The sequence below is a fragment of the Mustela putorius genome, unplaced genomic scaffold (assembly GCF_011764305.1).
Source record: "Mustela putorius furo isolate JIRA1106 unplaced genomic scaffold, ASM1176430v1.1 tig00000228_pilon_pilon_pilon, whole genome shotgun sequence".
Classification (NCBI taxonomy): Eukaryota; Metazoa; Chordata; class Mammalia; order Carnivora; family Mustelidae; genus Mustela; species Mustela putorius.
Window position 1 is genome coordinate 31,473,665 of NW_025421322.1, and position 12,868 is coordinate 31,486,532.

Sequence of the window (12,868 nt, forward strand, 5' to 3'; positions counted from 1 at the left end):
ACCTTGATCTTGGACTTCTGACCTCTGCAACTGAGAGAAACCAAATTTCCATTGTTTAGCCACCTAGTGTGTGGTTCTTTGTCATGGCAGCCCCAGCAAACTGGCTCAGAGATGTGGGGGTGTCTGGACAGCTCCCCAGGATGGACCCCAAGGCAATGGCTCCTTCCTGGCCACAGCACCTCTGTGTGAGATGCTATCTCCACCATCCAGAAGGAGTAGGACAGGGCCTCAGGACTTGCCTTGCCACTGGCAATACTCCCCATCCGAGCAGACCCTTTCTGGTTCTGCTTCTCATTAGTCAGTCTTGCTCCTCATGTTGGCTCTATCAGGAGATGCGGGAGAGTGATATCTTTCTTTGGCTTGTTTCCTCAATAATTCACACAGAGGATTTGAGACATAATTTATTTTGTCTCAGCAATTAATACTTCATGCTACCTAAGGTGACAAATTTAATACCTCAAAACTCTCTTCTTTCTAAGTCCTGTTGATGATTACAAGGACGTATTTTACTCAAGAAATAATTTAAACAAAACATATACATGCTGTGAATCTTGAACAGCAAGAAGAGATTGAAACCAGCCTCCCTGTCTTTATCCCAGCTTGCAAGTATTGACAAATACAATTAATAATAGTGATGATAAAAAATTTACAGTGTACTTATTTCTCACTGTGCAGATCATGAAAGGAGTAGTTCAGGGCCTTACAGTCACATTAATCATAAAATGGCAGAGTTAGAAATTGAACTTGTGTCTCTCCTATTCCCAAAACTCTAGAGCAGGCTATGCTGCACTTAGTTATCTACTAATTACATGTGTTTTATATGTCAAAAATATTTTTATTTTTAACTTAAATGGTTTTTTTGTTGTTGTTGTTTTGTTTTTGTTTTTTAGAAAACAAAAATGTGTGCTCTTCTGGCTTGGAAGGGAAGGTAGACCATGGGGGGGGGAAAAAAAAAACAACTTTCCTACTCTATCCTGAATTGTCACCTTTCCTTCAGCAATGTGCTTGAGGGTGCGAGATGGAAGGGCTGGAACTGTGGCTTTTGGAACACTGTCAGAGCAGAACAGGAATTCTTTGCCCAACCTATTACAGAGGAGAGCAATTAATGCACAAAATGAGAACGTTCCTAAATGCCTAATAGGACTTTCATACCTTTGACTTTCTGACCAAGATGAAATTGTGAATTTTTACTTCTGGAAAAGTTCTCATACTTCACCACAATTAAATCCCTTTCTTTACAGAGGAGAGGAAGGTCAGGAGAGGGAGTTGGGCTGTCTGATGTTCTGTGGCTCATTAGTGACTAAGACAGCAAGCCAGGAATTCATTGTCCTCCCCTCAGAAGCTCTCACACCACCCACGGCTCTCACTCAACAGGAGGCTGGGCAGCTCATGAGCTCTGTCTTGCAGCTGATGAGGTGGAAGTCCCCCAGAGATGATTTCCCTTACGTCAAGGGACAAGAGCATTTACACAAGAAGAAGAAGCAGAGAGCTTGGCAAGTTTCCATGTGATCTTCAACTTCAGTGATCTTTTAGAAGGAACGGACTCATCAGCCTCGGTCCTTCCTCAGCTTTGGTGGAACATAACAAAGAGCTAGAAAAGGCAATTGGCCACATTTTAACATTCAATCATTCACTTTGAGTGCTACAAGGTAATGATTAAGTAGGCCTTGAAAATCAGTTTTCTACTGTATTCATATTCTGGTTCACAAATATACCACTTGAGTTTCTGAGGTACAGGGGTGGTTCACTTAGCAGCAGTTGGTCAAACACTGGACTTGGAGGAGCCAGAGTGTGAAGAAATAAGAACATTAACATTTTTATGGTGCTTGCTTATTCTGTGTGCCTCCAAGCAGTGTGTGAGTTATTAGAGTTAAGAGTTCTGCCTCTATGGGGTAGGGGGTACAACCTAAGTGTGGGAGAAAAACATGGACCCATCACCAAAACGGTAAACATGAAATCCCCAACATAATCCAGGCTACCAAGAGAGTTGCCTGATAGGATAACATGCTCAATAAGAGCTGATTCAGTCAGTCGGAGAACCTTGTGCCCCCCACTCTCCCCATCTTCTATAGTATTTTGTGTTGGGAAGCCCTGAGGTTATTCTTTGAAGAGCTGATTCCATCAGGGGGCTAAGCACTTCCTTCGGGAATTAAAAGTGGAACTGAGAAATTTCAATGAAAGCCCTGAGAGGTCATTTTTAAACTCCTTATAAAGCCCTTTTTTGAAAATGAAGAAACTGAAACTCAGTGAAATAAAATGAATTTCCAAGGCCCCTGTAGTAAGTAGCAGAGATTCAAATTCAAAGCCAGGACTAACTCTTCACGGCACCCTCTCTGTTACACCACTGTTGATACCCTGGGACCCCTTTTGCCCAGACTTGTAGGCCTCAGAGAGAGCATGAGTGGAAGGAGCAGAGGGAGAGGGAGAGAGAATCTTAAGCAGACCCCGTGCTGAGCGTGGAACACTTCGCAGGGTTTGATCTCATAACCCTGAGATCATGACCTAAGCTAAAATCAGAAATTGAATGCTTAACTGACTGCACTCCCCATCTTCTACCTTCCATGCATTTTTTATTCTCTGAGACATCTCCAGAATCTGTAGGAAGAACGTGAACTTTAGAGTCTGAGGAGGTTGGGTTCAAATTCTATTTCTCTTACCTGCTGTGTGGACTTGGACAAGCCATTATCACTGTGGGCCTCCCTTTCCTCAATAATAAAGAAGGAATAGTGCTGGGTACATCATGAGGTCACTTCCAAGATTGGAAATTTAAAAAATATATATAAAAAAATAGAAAGTGCTCCATAAAGTAACAGTAACACCAAAAACAATGAACAAAAACCATCATGTGTGCAGCAGCTGCTGGGGCCTGCACACATGCATTATCCCATTTAATCCTCACAATGACCTAAGAGACAGGCACATTTATTGTCATTCTGAAGGTGGCAAAGCTGTAGTACTGAGTATTAAAATACATTTCTCCAAATTATAAAGCCAGGAAGCGGCAGAAGTGGGATAAATTTCCAGATAACCTGGCTCCAGAGCTCTTACCCTTAACTACCATATTCTAACCCCCTTCTAATTTCTTTCTGTAGCATGTACAGGCAATGGGGCAAGTTAGACTGGGTGTTTCTGCCAGCATAAACCTTCTGGTTGGCTTTCCTTGTGAATAGTTTGAAGTCTGCTTGTGTGCACGTGTACACACATACACACACACACAGAAAACTTGCCTTGTGAGGCGGCTGGGGCTGGCCCCTTTCTCTACGGTTTCAAGGTGTTCTATGGAGGCTGCTCTTGGTCCCATGGCATCCACACGGTTTCTTCCAGCTGCAGAGCTGTAAACAGAGATGAGTTTATTTTTGGTAGCGTGTATTTTCTGAGCTGAAACCAATGCAGGCTGCTGTCCAGATTCTCTGAAAAATCCTTCAACCAGCTCTGAGAATGGCAGACTCATTTTTCCTTTGAATCTCAATTTAAAAAAATAATAATTTAGAAGGAGGAGAAGGAAAAAGCAATTAGAATGGCTGCAGGAAGGCAAAGAAGGAAAGGAACATATGAACCCAACTGATTCTGTGACAGTTTGGAATAAAATAATAGCTGCATAGCACATAGTAAAGACCTACTTCTTTAGAAACATTCAGATTCCCCAAAGGTGACATGATGTTTCCTGCTTCTGCGACTTTATGTTTTCTGAACCCTTGGTCTTAGAAAGGGCTCCCCACATTTCCCATCTACCTGAAGATCTTTCACAAGATGACATCTCTCTCTTCCACCCCTTGGAGGCTCCTTGATTGCCTTCTTCCCAGGTCATTTAAAAATACAGATTTTAAATTCAGAAAGGCTTAAGATCTGAACCCAACTTTACCAATTGTTAGCTTTCTGAGGTTGGTAGGAGCTACTGGGTCTTTCTGGGGTTCAATCTCCTTCTGGTTGAAAGAAGCATTGCAAAGTCACCTGTCTCCTTATTTCGTGAGGAAAATGACTGCAGCAGTATGGTGCAAGAAGATAATGCAAGTGACATTGGAGTGCCTGATACCAGTGGGCTTCCAGCAGATGTTTGGTAAGTGAATGAATCAAAGAAAGAGATTAGCACAGAGCCTACACAGACGAGTTTAACAAAGGCTTTCTATTATCAGAGCCCTACCTATTCAGTCCCTCACTATGATGAACATCCAGGAGGCCGGGGCCTCTTGCCGTCATCCTTGTATCTGTAAAGATCAGCATGGTTCATGGCGTGTGGAGGACACTCAGTGACTATTTTATATGACATCGTTTATATGTATTTTGACATTTACATATGAATATCCATATCTCACTTCCCATTTCACAAATCATTTTTCAAATATTTATTTTGCCGATCACCTATGCTCAAAGGGGTAAGCGTCATTATCATCACTTTACTAGGGATAAAAACCAAACCTTAAAAAATAAAAATACTTCCTTTAATTCACAGCTGTTGAAGACTAGAGTAGAGCTTGGTCCTAACCCTCTGGTGTTTCCCAGAGTACTGTCTGCTGTTCTACAGATAGAAATACTACAAGTTGGTGGGGCAGAGATGTCCACACCACTTGGCCTCGCTGTCCTTGTTTCATGGGTGCTGCTCAGGAGGAAGGCACCTGCCCCAAACTCACTTTTATGAATGCTCCAATATCTCAGGGCTGAGAGGCAAGTGTATTTTGATAAATAAATCATATTGTTGTTACTCACCATTCCCAACGGGGTGTGTTCAGCATTGCTAAATATTTATAGTCGACAAGGAAAAACTGAATGTGCTTATGTCTCTTCTGACAAATTGGTTACCTCGTGTAGAATAATTGCTGCTTTTACTCATAGTACTTGAATTCTACTCTGCACATTACTGAGTCATAACTTAGTTAATGCCTGATTTCAGTTGGCAATGTGCTATTTATGGGAGAAAATAAAAGACTAATATTTTGGATTTGAACCAGTCTTTTTTTCTTTGAACTTTGCATGCGTATCTCTGAAGATGTTAACAACCTGAACCTAATTTCAAGGAACAGAAAATGAATTCAGTGAAAAGAGCAGAATGTCTGGTTGCACACTTATCCTCTGTGATGGCATCCTCTTTCAGTGACACGTTCCAAAAGGATGGTCTGTATCTGGATGGGATACCTCCCCGTCTTTCCAAAAACAACTCAGAAATACTGTGTGGGGTCATTTGTGACCTTGTCTGGTCCTGACTACCCTGACCAATACATCATACACCATCTGCATGTTCTCAGTCTCTAGCACAGTTACTGGAACATGGTAGTTGTTCACATTATTCCTGACCTTCTTCCAGCAGATGAGTGCCTAACGTGGGGCAAGTGGATTGTAGAAGTGGAGAGTGGACAGATCTGGGGCAGATCCCTTATTTCACCCCTCCAACCAGTCTGCATGTCTTTAGGTATAAGACCTACCTAGTTTCTATACTTTGGAGAATCAAATTAATTAATGCACAAATACACCTAACATAAAAGCTAGGCTGTAGTAAATTCAAGAATTAAGTGATAAGTATTTAATAAGCACTTAAAATAAAATTACATTTAAATAACTTTATAGTTATAAAATAATTATGATGATGACGGTGATTCAACCCCCTTCTTTCACTTTGAATTAGTCAGGAAACTTCATGCAAGCGAATGCCCTAAACTCCTAGTGGTTTACCACCATCAGGTTGTGTTTCTCCTTCCTTCATGGTCTTACAAAATCTGGTGGCTCTCTTGAGAGCTGTCTTCCAGAAGAGCAATAACTGAGGGACCCAGAGTCTTTCCTTCATGTTGCTCGGCTCACTAGAGTTCTTTACTTTCAGCTGCAAGGGAAGAGCACAGGGAAAGCAAGATTTTTCGTCAGCAGCCCTCTGGGCATGATATAGTCCTGAGGCCCAACTGTTCTGTAATAGAGATAGAAAATGCAGTCTTTTCCTAATGTGGCCAGGACTGGTACATTCAGCTGCCACACAATTAACAACAAACATATAACTTAAATTTGGAGTCATGCAGAGGTTTACTCCACAACATGGACCAAAGAACATCACTATCATTTACAAGGTTATCATCATTCTACATGACAAATATATACTGGTTACATAGGAGGATGTAACGAGATATCCCAGGTAGAGCATATTTTTTAAAAAAGCAAAAAACAAAACAAACAAAAACAGAAGTAATGAATCAAGAAGAATTAATGGACTTCAAAGACACAAGCAATCCAAGAAGAAGCAGAGCTTTTTTGGCCTTGATGGATGGGTAAGATGATAAAACAGCAATGGCAACAAAGCCAAGATCATGGATAATTATGAGAGGGAGGCCAAGGCTAAGAAGAGAATTCTAGAGTGGAAGGTCTGTGTATGGAGCACAGGGAGTGCGGAGTAGAGACATGGTCAGCTGGGGACGGTGGAGGCCCCTAAAAGCAGGCTGAGTAGTTTAGTCTTTATTCAGGGAGACTCTGGGGCCATTATGCTTGCTTTATTTATGGGGCAAGTCACAACACTTTGAATCTTTATCCATTTATGCTCACAATAAAGCTACATATTTTCATTATATAGCCCCAAATATTACCACTTACTTATTTTTTTATTATTTATCATAAGGACATCTACAATGGAGGAGAAACCATGTATACCACTTTGTTTATATTACATTGTGAGGAAACAAGAATTTCACATAAATTAGTATTACAGGAAAAAGAGGTTTATCTTCTTTAAAATTCATAAATGTTCTTCCAGTATTATCTAATCTGGATTTATGTATTTATCTACCTTTCAATATATTTTCCTCTTTCTCAAAACCAAGAGTTTTGTTTTTTTTTTTTTTTAGCATGATTTAACTTCTGTATGAATTTCACTCAAGGCATATTTACCGAGCCTGCCCATGTATAGAAGGAACTCTCCCTATTCTTAGGGGCTGCTTTTGCAGCCTAGAGTGGAAGAGAGAAGCATGCATGCAAACACATTTTCATTTGGAAGCCCCATCATCTACATTTATTTTTGTGATGGTGTATTACTGTCCATCGTCCCTCCACCCGCATATGTTCCTGTCCCTGTGAGGCCAGGAACCACGTCTGATTCCCTTGTTGACCAGCACTGACCATAGTACCAGAAACATAGCACAACTGGTTCTCAGTAAATATTCTGAATGAATAAATGAATTAGATAAATATTGTTAATTCTGCACCTGATGCAGAATTGTCTTTTTTCTATAAGTCTCATTTTTCTCTAGTGTGGTCTAGTAAAAAAACACAGACTTGGAACCAGAATACCTAGGATCAAATCCTGACTTTGCCAGTTCCTAACCTTGGGAAAGTTAATACTCACTTCCTTATTCGTAGAGTAACAGTAGTGTTTGCCTCATAAACTTGTTGTATGTATTAAATGAGTTTCTGTTTTCAAAGTGTTTATTATCTAGTAAGCCCCATATAAAAATTAAAAGGTCTGCCAAGGAAGATCTAACTGGATTAGTTAATTACTATTATCCCACTTTGGGCAGGGAGTTAATAGAGTTAGTTTCTCCCATGGGGTTAATCTTCTGTGGGTCTAAAGGGTAAATTCACATGATCCAGAACATTGAAGGTTATGCAAGAAGACTTCATTCTTGAAAAACCATCTTTAAGGGAGAATCACAAAAGGGAGCGGTGAATGACCATGCCTAGAAGGTATTATCCTAAGAAAACTGAAACGAAGAGAAGCTAAATAGATTACACACACACACACACACACACACACACACACATGCACGTGCCTCGGCCCTCAATGCACACACACGTGCAGGTGCATGTCCCAGGGGCAGAGCCAGCATTTGAATCACGGCCCCTGTCTCTAAAAACTACATTATTTGCAGAACTTCTGGCCAAACATATTAATAAACAACTATCATGTTCATTATCAATCGAATGCTCATTATATATATATATATATATATATATATATATATATATAAAATCAAAGGGCATTAGTGAATTTCAGTGATTTGTGCAGGTTGAAAGACACAAAAATCATGAAAACGAGTCTCCTATCTCACCAATTTTTGTTTTTTATTTTCATAAAAACGACGACCACCAGCAATCTTGTTTCTCCTGTTACCCATAATTTTATGACCCTAAATTACCCAGCCTGCATCAAGGTCACAACTGTATTTCATAGCTAAGTGAAACTTCCACTCAAAATTTAGTGAAGCGTCTAGAGTTTGAAGGTCAGTAGAACACCCCAAAACTTGCAGGTGAGCAAAAATTGCTGAAATTTAACATTGTTAGGGTTATAATTCCTCTTCTTGATTTTTCCATATGTTTTATGGCCACCATGTACAGTTTTTATGTTGTTGTTTTTCTTTCTTTCATTTTTTTAAAATATTGAATAGTAATGATGGATGCATCTGGCATTGCTAATGAGTTCTATATATGTCTGGTGCTTAACATGATGAAAGATAATCCTGAGACAGTATATTTTCCATCAATGTGACATCCAGCTTCTTATTATAGATCACTGTTTCCATTTATCTATCTGTCATGTTTAAACTAATTCATTCATTAATTCAACAAACTTTTATGGGCAAAATAATATATGCCAGATACTGTGCTAGGCATTGGAATCATAAATTTGAGTCATAAACATCCCCTTAATTAAAAAAGCTCAGAGTCTAGGATGAGAAACACTAGTGTCCAAAGTTGTATGCATTATTAAAAAAAAATTTCTCTGTAGAGTCTGAGGCTATATTCTCTACTATGTGGCATATATGCTATAAGTTATGATATAAACTTTAATTCCACTGACATTTTATGTGTTTACTTTAAAAGTTTAAGAATTTATTTTTCCCCCAAAGGCAGGAAGAGAGATTCATCACTAGGAAATAAAAATGTCTTTAATTTATACAGGTATGAGTGATTCTAAAATGGAGTCACTAAAATGGAAACTCTGTAAGTGTAGACTTTCCCCAGGTGGGAGCGGGGGTGGGGGTGGAAGGGTGTTGGGGGGGTGTCTATTTATCCATAGGTGCTTAAAATATATCACCTGACTCATAAAAATTGTGCAATCAATATTTGTTGAATGAAGGAACTCACTATGCACTATTGACCTAGTTGTTTAACCTTGCTGAACAGAGAATGCGACTGTTTTCTTGCTCTCCGCCTGGGCTATTGGATGATGTCAGAGGACATGATACAGCCTCACAGGCTGAGGCCTCTAGACATTCATGGTGTGTGGTCTCTGCTGTGCCGTGGGCAGTACGCATTAGCCAGTCTCCTTCCCTCGTCCAGTAATCTCAACTGTTGTCCATGTCCTGTCCCTTCTGCATTCCTGCGGTGACACACTCTTTCCCCATTCTTCATCTGCATATGGTGGGAAACAAGTCTTATCTCCCAGGGAAGGGCAACCTTCCTCCTGTGTGCTCTGGTCCATACCTCCCACATCCCCTGCTTGGGATGCACCCCATGATCCCCTCCTCTGTTAGAAGCTGGTTCCTTCCAACAACATTTAAACAACTTAAAATCCACCTCCTTTGTTAAACAAATGAAGGAAAGGGTTGGGGGGAGTGGGAGTACTCCTTCAGAAACTTCTCATTCCCCTTCAGCTAATTATTTTTCCTCCTTCCTGTATGAACACATATGAACACAGAGGGAAAAACTGTCTTATTTCCTGGCCCCTCTTCCTGACCTCTTGCTTCTGAACGCACTTCAATCTGGCCTCCCTTTCATTTTCCCCTTAAAGGTCCTCAGCTAGTTCACCTGTAATCTCCGGTGGTTAGGGATAATCAATATGTTTCAGTCCTCAGTCTACCTGACCTTTCTACCCCTCTCTCTTGACCTAGAAAAGTCCCCCTCTTCATAGTTCCAGCTCTGTCCCTGGTTCAAGTTAGTTGGCTTTGCTGGCTGTTCTTCCAATATCCACCCCTTGTATATAGAGCATCCTCTGGCTTCTACCCTAAGTCTTCTAACTTCCTCACCCTACACGCTTCATATGCAATCTTGCCCACATTCATAGTTTCATTTTATCACTTATTTCTCTATCCCCAAATTCTCTTGTGAGTTTCAGGCCTATGTAGCAAACATTTCAGAGGCACACTCTCCTCAAAAGACCTATGGTCCCCTAGAATAAACATGTAGGACTATTACGACCTATTCCCTCAAAGGTAGGTGTCCTTTGGGCCTCAGATTATCTTAGAATAATTTGAATACCAATTGGCAAAATCCTAAGAGAAGTTTCCTAGAACATGGTATCTCTTCACTCTTAAAGAGTTAAGTAATATCTTGGCCCAAATGCAATTTAGAAAAAGGTGTTTGTGCAAAGGTTGTAGAAGCAAATTTCCAGAAATGCTGCTTAATTTCATTTCTTTCACCAGCTAACTCTATAACTGTATGGAGGAGACATGTCAATAAATAGTGCTCCAAAATTTCATTTATGGTTACAGAGGACATCCTTGTGAACACTATAATATATTTAGCTAATCTCCATGTTAAAAATGTATGTCATTTCCAGAAGCTCAAGTTAAAAAAAAAAAATCCCAGTACGAACATCTTTGCTGCACTTGGGCAACTCTTTTCTTGGAACGTGCTCCTAGGGGTGTGAACGTTTTGCCACAGAGCACATATGGTTCTCAAAGCCCTGTGTGTGTCAACAAGGTGTCCTCAGAGACGTTGCAGCCATGCATGTTCATGTCACTAGTGCAGAAGAGGGAGCGGGCCTGCTCCCCCAGAGTGGGTATTGCTCTATCTCTTCACACAGCTCCATATGTTATCCACTCGTGTGGGGAACCATTCCAGTTTCCCAGAGCTCCTCACAACGTCAGCTGTTCAAAACTAATCATGGTATTTTCAGTGTCCCGTGACTACTGCCAAGTACGACACAACCCTATTCTTGTTCTAAATCCAATTTCCCTTTAAAAAAAAAAATGTTGACGAAAGTGGGTGTTGACAGCACCGTCAAACTGGGTCATCATGTAAGGACTGAGCTCTCTACAACCATTCATGGTCTTTTTTTCTATCCTCTACCTTCTGACATCGACTTTTTTTTTAACCCAAAGTGCTACATTCAAGTTAAACAGTCAATTCTAAAAGCATATTTAGAGAAATCTTACTCCCTACGTACTTAAAATGAGTATCTACTGTGTGATTCAAATAACTTGAAAAATTAGCCAGGATGAGACATCTAGAAAGAAACATCAGAAAGAAAACAATTAGCCTTGCTCCTCCAGCAGGCGAGAGAATATTGTGGCTTTAATTTTTCTTTTGATTCTATTTAATTCCCTTTCATGGGCAATTATCCTATTAAATTGGTTCTTTTGTTTTGGCATAAGTAACTAAACCCTTAGAGCTCAAAGATTGCCTCCTTCAAGAGCAAAATTTAGCTTTGTGCATTTTTTTCCCCCAGGATTTCTCAGGCTTCAGAGATCTAGTAGAAGTGAGTACACTCCAGGCTTTTCTTGGGACCAGACTCCCAGAGACCCTGGGGAGCAAACTCTAAGGATTTAGGCCAGGAGGCTGTTAATTGAGCACTTACTACCTGACTAAGACTGAGAGCTTAGAGGATCATTCATTATCCAAAACAAAATAAAACTTAAAAGACAAACAAAAAGACACAGTTGGGCTAATATACACAATGGTGTACAGAGAAAATATCAGAGTTCTTTGGAATCAGACAGATCTGGGTTCAGTAAGAGACAGTAGCCATTGTCATCATAGCTGAATAATTTGTTATTTTGGAGACTATTTCTAAGGGGTTGGGTGATGCTGTTACTGTACTTGTGGTAGGCAGATCCTTCTCAGGTGTCTGGCATGCCCACACACATATAGGAGATAATGCAGCTGGGCCAAGGAGCCTTGAGGGTTTCAGGAATCAGGCACTGGAACTGGACCTCAAGTAGCAACTGATATGGTATCTTTGGGGAAGGCACCTGGCCAGAGCTAGAAAGGAGGTCTCAACCCATATAGGAAACCAGGTGTCAGTGAAACCAGCTCCACTCTGGTGTTGGATTGCTGATGGGAAGATAATAGGATTCTTTCAAAGCAACGTAAATTTGTGCCAATGGGAGTTAAGAATTTCACAGTTGGGCTTCAGAGATCTATGAATCTGTATATAGCAACACAAAAAGCAATTTTTCTAGGGAAAGAGTTAACTACTTTATGATATTCTCACAGGAGTCCATGGCCCCCAACTAGTGAAACCAAATGCTTGAACTAGAGGATATTCTTCATGCATTAAAATAGAAACTGGCACAGAGTCAGATTCAATGAGATATTTTGAAATTTCACACTGCATGGAGGGAGCGGGTAAGATTTTACAGGCCACAAACAAGCAGAGGGAATTTAAGGAACTGCTAAAAGGCACTCAGAACCCTTTAGGAGGGACAATTACTCGACCTAATTACTAAAAGAATGCCTCTGTGACTCTCAAAGTGTTTGCCACTGCCCATCTCATTGGATACATCACCTTAAACACGCAGAACATAATTGCTATTAAATGAATGGAAGGCTGTGTGGGTGATGACAGAGCATAATTAATAGGATGTTGGAATGGAAAAGCAGCTTTTCAAAGTTAAAATGTGCAGCCTGTTGTCAGCTGCCTCCATCTCATTTCCGCAGACCAGCATCACTCAAATCCTATTCACCCCAACTTTTGCTGTTTCGCTTACTTTGCAAATAGGTCACTGTGGATTAAGAACACGACCTAAGTGAGGAGTTGCCCCACAGAAGCAGACAGAAATAAGCAAACAGATATTCCACAGAAGGAAAGAAAGGGATATATTAATTCAAACAAAATCTTTTTTAAAAAGTAATGTTCTGGGCTGCCTGGGTGGCTCAGAGGGTTAAGCCTCTGCTTTCAGCTCAGGTCATGATCTCAGGGTCTTGGGATCGAGTCCCGCATCAGGCTCTCTGCTTGGCA